Here is a 9848-nt window from a genome sequence, read left to right on the forward strand (position 1 = left end):
TAAAGCACCACTAACCTAGAAAGAGTCATGTAGTAACAGATCACATGGGACATACCCTAAAATCAAACAAATATTTGGAAAGTGTCAAAATGATTTCAAGAATAATTTATGTCCCTAACTATGTGACCCAGGAAGGAGTTTTGTAATATGTATTTTAGTCCATTTAGAGACTGCATTTACTTATCTCCTCTGAACCTGAGCTTTCTTATGGTAAAATGGGAATGGCTTTAGTTCTTCCTTCATTGGATTCTTGTAAATATTAAATGAACTAATACACAAAGAGAATTCAGAAAAATAACATCACATAAAAATCACAAGTTGTGTTATTTATTAATACCATATTTGGAATGTATAAAATATCAGACTTATTAACATGATGAATATGTACTAAGGTCTCCTGCAAAGAAACAAGAATGGAAATTCAATACAAAGATGGACAAGGAACATGGCATTAATGACTTGCTAAAAACTTAGCCAGATGGAAGATCACAGAAATAGTCATTAGATAAAAATTCAGTATTCTCTAACCTAAATGATATATCAAGAAGTGAGGATACACACTGAGGATACAAGCATCATCCCTCTGAACAAAGAGAAAAGTAAGCATTTTAGATTGAGATTTAAAGAAAACATATTAGTATTACTATCAAAGTGAAGAGTCAGATTTAACAAGACCATAAAGCAAAGTTACTTCTCTTGCTTCCTTTTTCTTTGGTTTCACAGAACTATAGCAATAAAAAAAAGAGACTATTAATGATAAGCATCTTATATTAATCACTGGAACATGAATGGCCAACATTCCCTAACTCTTATCGCTGATTTTCTTGCCACTTTAAAAACTTTCTTTCTAAGGGAACCCCCAAATGAGAAAATAAATCCATACTTCTGACCTAAGAAATAAGAGGAAAATCAACTAAGGCATTTAATACTTATGCTGTTGTCCATAGTCCTGAAGCCAAGGGTCAGGCATTCCAAGGGAAAAAAATAGGAAGAATGGGGAAAAATGAAATCCAAAATAGAAATTCCCCAAAACTACTTCCTCATATTGCAGGTGTCAAAAAGTATCCTGTTTATTCTTAATAATTATTCTCAGCACCTGTGGGACAGATTCTCTCTGGATTTTTATGTCTAGAGATCTGTGACTCATAAAAAGGCAGTCAGAATTTCAGAAGCATAAGCAGAGGTTTTGGAAGATGAAGAATGTATGCTGCAATCGTAATGTGAATTATCACTTTAAATGGTATTCTCCCATTTATACTTACTGGGAGTGTAAGTCTGAAAACCTTTCTTGCCTATAACTCTGAACACTCAATCAGGTAAGAGTGAAGGAAGAGACAGGCTGGGAAGTTGTTCCTATTGTCTACCTGTAAATGAGTGGTCTATCTGCTTGCTAGGATAAAAGTTGACTGCCCAGAATTTAAAGCCAGTTTCCTGTCTTTTAGTGGACCATTGCTTGTGGTTGTGCGTCTAAAGCCACTTTACTCCTTATATTTTTATTGCCATGATTTTTCTTGATTCATTGTGCCTGGTTCCCTAGATATTCTCTAAAGCAAATCTCTAAATATTAAAATTGCAATGAAATGATTTAGTACTAAGGAGAATGATTTCTAGTTTTCTTTAAAATTTCAAAAGATTTTTTTTCCTATGTGTCTTTTTTGGCATAATTGTGTTTTGTGGGTCAGAGAATCCAAAATGATATCTTTCATATCATCTACTTTTAAAATAGGGATGGCAAAATTCTATAAATACACAGAATGTGCATAGCTATGAAAAAAGTACTTGAGTGTTTTAAAGCCATCCTTAATAAAAATATTATTGAGATTAGGTAATTTCTCAAAATGTTGAGCATGTATGAAACCTAGAAACCCATAGACTTTCTAAAAATGACCCATAATTCATTCACTTTTTAAATCTACTCACTTAAAACCATTTTCTTCCCTCCTCCTTCACCTAAAGTCTTAGTGATTCTCCTTGTTGTAGAACCTCCCCAATGCCCACATTGCTTTTCAGATATCCTTATAAGAACTTCTCTCAGTGCCCCCATCCAACTTCTGTAAGGTTCTGACATATCCTTGCTTCTTCCCTCTCAATACACATGATCTAATTAATCTAGTACATTTGGAAATGAATTGGACAAAGAGGGAGCTACAACGTATATCTGCCTTTTTCAGTGCTCCGAAAGAAGATAAAATCAGGTACTTTGCAAATAATGTGGGAAAGTAGATTCAAAGATTTTTCTGCCTTTCAGTAAATAGCCCAGATTTAATAGAATATTCTAAAGAAATTATTGTATTACAATTAACTCATTCACAGCTTCTCAATAGTTTACCATCAGTAAAGAAAACAATATTATTTCACTTCTGCAAAGGAAATGGAAATTAATTAATTCTTCTTGCAGGAAACCTGAATGTTAATGGCAAAGAAGAAAACATGTTTCTGAAATGAAAAGAGGTGCTGATGTGACACAGGCAGACTTTTGGGGTGAGGAAAGCCAACATGGTGTTAGTGTCATATTAATGAAACTAAAGGTGTAGAAATTTCATTTCACTTGATGTGAATTATTCATCAATATCTGAAGACTCATTTCATTTTAGGCAAAATTAAAATGCAATTTAAGTAAATTGGTCATAAAGGAAGATAGGATCTCAAAGGAGCAGAAGTCATAGATACCTCAAGAAGATGTCAGTATTATGTTACCTAAGGGGAACTACTGAAACCATCAGAGGAAAGACTTTACTTATCCAGGGATCTTGGAAACTGGGAAATGAAAAAGAACCCCAGAGCAAGTGGAGAATGCATGCACAATAACATTAGTTATCAGAGAAGTATATTGGGAATCCTGTTTTGAAAAAATATTATGGCCCAGATTATAAGAAGAAACTAAGCTTATTAACAAAATGACACTGATAAAATATCAAATATTTGAATAATGTGTCCTCATTTGTATCCACTCAGGGCTCTGTGATGCTTGCAGACCTTAGATTATGGAGGGTTCAGAAACAGGACATCTCAAATCCTATTTACATTGTAAGGTGAGGTAAAGTTATTATTGTTTAAAGATATTTTTAATTTCTTTATAGATTTTGTGATTGTAATTAGTTCACCACTATCTTGTTTAAGTGAAACCCTTAACTTTTAGGGGCTTTTAATTAGGCTTTTTGGTACCAGAGTGGTGGAGTACTTAAAAAATGTCAGCTTGGTAGAACTGACTTAGAAAGATGAAGGAAAAGTTGTATCAGAAGGTAGATGTTCACAGTTAGAAGATTTCAGACTGACCATAGGGATACATGATAAAATGGAAAATATATTAAGAAATCTACTAAAACAAAGATTTTCTGAAAGTCATGCCATATATAGCCTTAGTATTTAGCAGTCAACTGAGTCATTATCTATAAACTGAGTTTGGGTCATTGAAAACATCCTTAAACGCCCTCAGAACACTTTGTTCTTGGAGAGAAAATCCTGGGCTGGAAGGATCCTATTACACTATAGAAATAGATTTCCATATATTATTTTGCCTTTTCTTTTAAGTGATGCTGAATCAAACCTCAGTCTCTGAATTTCTTCTCCTGGGAGTGACAGACATCCCAAAACTGCAGCCTCTTCTCTTTGTGGTTTTCCTCACCATCTACATTGTCAATGTGGTAAGGAATGGAGCCATTTTAATGATTGTCATCTCTGATCCAAGACTCCACTTGCCTATGTATTTCTTCCTGGGAAACCTTTCATGCCTAGATGTCTGTTACTCCATGGTGACATTGCCAAAGATGCTGGAGAACTTCCTTTCTTCACACTTTTTTGGGATTCATGAGCCAGCTTCATTTCTTCCACTTCCTGGGCAGCACAGAGGCCATGCTGTTGGCCCTGATGGCCTTTTACTGCTTTGTGGCCATCTGCAAACCACTTCATTACACAAACATCATGAATCATCAGCTGTGTATCCAGATGGCAAGCGCAGTCTGGGTCACTGGGTTTTTCCATGCCCTAATGCACTCCATAATGACCTCTCTTTTGAACTTCTGTGGTTCCAATCATATCCATCACTTCTTCTGTGATGTTAAGCCATTGTTGGAACTGGCATGTGGGAACACTGATCTCAACCAGTGGCTGCTTAATACTGTCTCAGGGACCATTGCCATGGGCCCCTTCTTTCTGACATTTCTCTCTTATTTCTACATTATCATCTATCTCTTCTTCAAGACTCGTTCTTGCAGCATGCTTCACAAAGCACTGTCCACTTGTGTCTCCCACTTCATGGTAGTTATCCTTTTCTATGTTCCTGTTCTCTTCATCTATATTTGTCCAGCTTCAGGCAGCTCCATGGACCAGGATCGGGTCATTGTCATCATGTACACTGTGGTCACACCTGTACTAAATCCACTGATTTATACCTTGAGGAACAGAGACCTGAAGGAGGCTTTAAGTAGGGTGATCAGAAAGAAACTCTGACTTTTTAAATACAGACAACTCTGCTAAGGCATATGTAAGCAAACAATGAGAAAGAGCTGTAAATGCATACTGTTTCTCAAATACTTATAAAAGAACAATTGGATACATGAAAGATATCAGAGAAAGACTAGCCTTGTTGCATTAAGCAACACACAGTACATACCTGGATAATAAAAGAAACCTGAACACATTGTACCCTGGCTGTGGAACCCTAATGTTGAATTGGCTTGGGGGATATTGTAGCGTGAAAACCAGGATTGAGGACGCAGGCCTCCAGGAACGTTCCGCAAAACTAGAGCAGGCTGAGGCTAAGGGACCGCAGTTTTGGGAAGCAAGTGATTTATTAGTTCATGCGCATGGGGCCCAGTCGAGTCACCTCGAAAGTCTGAGCTCTGAACAAAAGGCAACCTTAGCTTTTATAGACTGTACAATATGTTAAAGACAAGGTAAACAATTGGCAGATTTAAGTTGAGAATGGCCCAGGGCTTATAGACTGTACAACATGTTAAAGACAAGGTAAACAATTGTTGGATTTAAGAATGGCCCAGGGCTTATAGACTGTTGAGGGGCCCCCACCCCAGGAATATCTTATCTTGCCTATGTGCATTTTCACCAGTTCCTGAAGACTAGGGGAGGGGGTTTCAGGATTCTCCACAGAGAGCACAGCTAAATCAGAAAGAGAGGGAGGCCTGCCTGCTACAATATCAGTTCATATATTTGATTTTTTGTGTATGCTAGCCTATTCTTGTATGAAGTCAAATGTATAAATATGCCTATATTACTCATGTGGATAATATTTAGACTTGTTTATCTATGTGAATCCCTTTGGTTAATACTTTGTAATGTGAGCAGTTAAATTACTTCGACTACTATTATTGTTGTTATATTATTATATTTTGACTGTACTAATTAGATAGCACCTTGGTTACCCAAATGTAAAAGCAAATACCAACTCACATATGAGTTAAGGAGAATTTATTTATTTATTTATTTATTTATTTTTAAGGAGAATTTTAAAGAGGTATGTCATGATTCTTTGTCCTTCAATCAAGGGGCAAATAAACAATTAAAGCCAAAGACATTGTAATCACCAATCAATTTTATTTTAGAAATAAAATTATCATTGTTTCACCTACAGTATTATGGAACCTCTATATCTAAAGGTCTTTTTGAAGTCTGTTGGCCAAACTGTCAATATTTCTGTGGAATAGCATTAAAAGTGGAAGCACATTGAAAAATGCCTCAAGAATGCCTTTCTGTTTCATTAGTGTATTAATTTCTCCTCAACCTTTGGCCCTGATAAATTATGACTTTCAAAACCTATTTTATTTTCTCTGTTTTGTTTCCTTAAATCTATTCTTTTTTTGACTGGTTCTAAGGTAATATAATGAAATATTAAGAATTAATCAAGACTTTGTTTTCTTTTGCTGGCACAGAATAGATACTAATTGAAAGTAATAAAATCACAGTCTCTGAGGTGTTCTGGGCTAATAGACAAGAGGTATCATGTTCCTCACTTCTAAGACCCTATTAATGGGTGCTATCCCTAAAATAATGGTGAGTTACCAGTATTTATGTCTACTGAGAGATGGACAGACAGACACATTTATGAAAAGACATTTTCCACTAGTGACCTAACTATGCAGTGTTTCTTTATACACTCTACAAACCCAAATAATTTGGGTTAACTTTCACCTTTGCTTTTATCTCCAAACTCTACCTTCTTTGGTCCTTTAATTCTAATTTTATTTTTGAGAGAAAGTGTATATGGAGAAATCACCTCCACTCTGAACTGCATCAGACTAGGAGTAATTCAAAATTTCTGCTCACATTTCTGTTGGTGAGATATCGTCACAAGTCCTAATCTGCATGGCACCTGTGAAGTATGAAGGAAGGCATGAGATTTGGTTATCTATTGTTGCATAACAAAATATAAAGTTTTTGTTTCTGTTTCTCTGTCTCTAGTTTATCCATAATGTTAGCATTCTCTCTTTAACATGGATGCCTCAGGGCATACTTTTTTATTGAGGGCCAACAGGCCAAGGCAAAAGCTGCCAGTTGTCCTAAAGACTAAAGCAGCACAGGCAGTAATATCCCTTCTACCCTATTCTATTGGCCAAATCAGTTACAGACCAATCTAGTTTCAAGGGAGGAGGAAATAAAACCCATCTCTCGGTGGGAGGAGGATCAAATTTTTTGTTGCTGAACTTGAAGCACCACAGTTTCACCTCTGACTACAAATAATGTCCCTTGTCCCTAGATATAAACTACACTTACTCCCCCTTTCAATAATCCTAAAATTTCATCCCATTACAGCATTAGCTCAAAGTCTAGGTCTTTTCATCTAAATAAGATCAAGGGATATATGGGACTTCTTTGGTATTGTTCCTTTTGATTTGAATAATTTTGAATTAAAGACTCAAGTTATCTGCCAATCACACACTCAATACACAATTGTAGAATAAATCAGCATAATCACAATAAGACAGTTTCATTCTAAAAATCAAAAATCCAAGGTACATAAGAGTCAAATAGCACTTTTGAAATCAAGCTGGGGACATTTTTCTAACTCTGTCATTTACACTCCAAGGTGATGGTTCTTCTCTCAACAAATTGTCTTAAAACTTTTTAGGATCTTGTAATTTTGTTGGTGTTGATTCAGTCATGCAAATGCCACACCCACAAATTTCTTTGAGATAAGCCTCTCTCTGGCCTGAGCTGAGAGCCAGTGTATTGTGGGATAATAAAATCCTTTGAAATATTTTTATCTGTTTGAAAGTATCTACAAGACATGTCCTTAAGATTCTTAGGAACTCCTCTAGAATAGAGGGTCAAAGAGGTTGATCCTTAATTTTTGTTAAAACCTTTAGAAGATATACTATGCTTCCTTTTCATCTTTTGAGGTCTCGCTGAAAAGTTTACAGCCACATCTTCTTTTTTTTTTTGCTTGGGCAGACACCAGGAATTGAATCCAGATCTCTGGCATGGCAGGTAAGAACTCTGCCTGCTGAGCCACCATGGCTTGTCCTATACTTTACTTTCATCAACCAACAATTTTATCTTTTCTCTGAAGCCATATCTTATTTTGAGAATCTTTGCCATTTGTAGTGGCTAGAACTGATATACATTTTACCTTTTGAGCTTGTGCTGTCTTGGCTTCTTAAACTTTCTTCTAAATCTGCTTAAAACATTACATTTTTTTAGCTCACCTCACTCTTCCTGTATTTTATAATAGTTAGCTAAAAAAAAAAATAGCACTTTTACCATTCTTCCCTAGCAAGATCCATGAATTCAAAAGGTACCATTTATATCTTCCATATAACCATAGGCATTAATGTATGTCTCACCTAACTACCAGATTTATAATTGATTTTAAATCTCCACATTACTTAACTGGGAATATGTTGAGACTATTAAGGAAGAAAAATCAAACCCAAAGGAGTGACATGTATTAGCTCTACCCAATCAACAGTAGATTGGGATTAGATTTTAAGGGTGTTTAATCAAGAAATCATAACATAAACTTGGAAAAACAAGAATTCATTAACTTGGAGTAATTCAAGTTAAGCAAGGGTCTGAGAGACTGCACAAACTTGCTGCTAATATGGCTTTTGGTAGGTGGAAGAAGTCAGTGGCCCAGGCTGATCAATGAAATGCAGATGGTAGAGAAAGGAATGTCAAGAATCAGGAAAGTGAAGATATTGATATGCATACATTTGTGATGCTAAAAAAGCCTCCATAATATTATACTCCATGAGGGACTCAAAGAGACATACTGTGCTGATTTGAAAAGATGTACATCCCCCAGAAAAGCCATATTTTAATCTAAATCCCATTTTATAAAGGCAGAATAATCCCTATTCAATACTGTATGTTTGAAACTGTAATCAGATCATCTCCCTGGGGATGTGATTTAATCAAGAGTGGTTGTTAAACTGGATTAGGTGACAACATGTCTCCACCTGCTGCTGTTATTTACAATGCAGGGCTAGACAGTGCCGAGAATGAAAGAGAAAAGAGACTAGAATCAGGGGACCTCACTTCTCAGAGAAGCGCAGGCAAGTTTATTTAGAGCTGTACTTCTTTTTATACCCTAGATATGCATGTGAGAAGTCTTGTTCTATTTTTTAATGTTCTTTTATGTTGCTTATCACTTTTGGCAAGTTCAGCTAGTTCTTGCTAGTCTAAGTAATCTTGTTTTGTTTCCTTTAGCAAAACATGCTGTGTTAAAAACATTGTCTTCTTTCAAGTTTAGCCAGAGTGTTTATCCTTGGACTTTGGCGCACACTCCCTGCTCTTTACTTTTGCCTTTAAACCTTTTGCAGGCTGTATTTCCATCATCCACGCATTTGGGTGGGTCTTGATTACTTTCTGAAGTCCTATGAAAGAGGAAACATTTTGGAGAAAGGGAGATTTGGAGAGAGAACAGAGAATGCTGCAGCACCACGAAGCAAAGAATCCATGAGCCAGTGACCTTTGGAGATGAAGGAGAAAAACACTTCCTGGGGAGCTTCATGAAACAGGAAGCCAGGAGAGAAAGCTAGTAGATGACACCATGTTCACTATGTGCACCTTCAGCTGAGAGAGAAGCCCTGACTGTGTTCACCATGTGCCTTCTCATTTGAGAAAGAAATGCTGAACTTCATCAGCCTTGTTGAACCAAGGTATCTTTCTGGATGCCTTAGATTAGACATTTCTATAGACTTGTTTTAATTGAGACATTTTATCAGCCTTGGAACTGTAAACTAACATCTGATTGAATTCCCCTTTTTAAAAGTCATTCCATTTCTGGTATATTGCATTCTGGCAGCTAACAAACTAGAACACACACCATATATGGAGACCATCGGGGATCGTCTGGAATAGCAGAATCAGTATTACTAAGTTCAGTGTGACTTTCCTCTGTAGACCAGAGATATTGGTGGGTGAAGTGAATGAACAGCTTGATTTATTAATAGTGTTATAGAAAAAAGATACAGAAAGCAGGTTGCAGCACTGGACCACCAGAAGCCAGCAATGCACAATTATCATAAACATCACTGATGTCAATGAGGCAGCCAAGAGTTCTTTACACACAGGGATCAATAGAAATGGTTAATAGAACATGGTATCCCTGATGTGAAAATCTACCTCAGGATTAGTCAATCAGAATGCTGCTTAACATCTAACATCAGAAGAAATCAACAGTGGAAGAGTAGAAGGCTATGGGAGGCCAGCCCAATAAAATGTCACAATTTCCTGCTTATTTCACTGACTTAAGATAACTCTCAACTAGAATTCATCTCCTGAGAGTATAGCCATATCTCTCTGGAATAAGTGAGGTGCAACTTCATGGCAATCATTTACTGAAAATATAATCCCAATCCTTCCTCAAAAGCAACTGCCACCATTTAAGCAGA

At 36.4% G+C, this 9848-nt stretch overlaps 1 pseudogene; it reads left to right on the forward strand.

Moving 5' to 3' along the window:
* Positions 1-3533: 3533 nt before the first annotated feature.
* Positions 3534-4449, forward strand: LOC143682567 (olfactory receptor 12D1-like; annotated as a pseudogene).
* Positions 4450-9848: the final 5399 nt, after the last annotated feature.

The sequence above is a fragment of the Tamandua tetradactyla genome, chromosome 5 (assembly GCF_023851605.1).
Source record: "Tamandua tetradactyla isolate mTamTet1 chromosome 5, mTamTet1.pri, whole genome shotgun sequence".
NCBI lineage: Eukaryota > Metazoa > Chordata > Mammalia > Pilosa > Myrmecophagidae > Tamandua > Tamandua tetradactyla.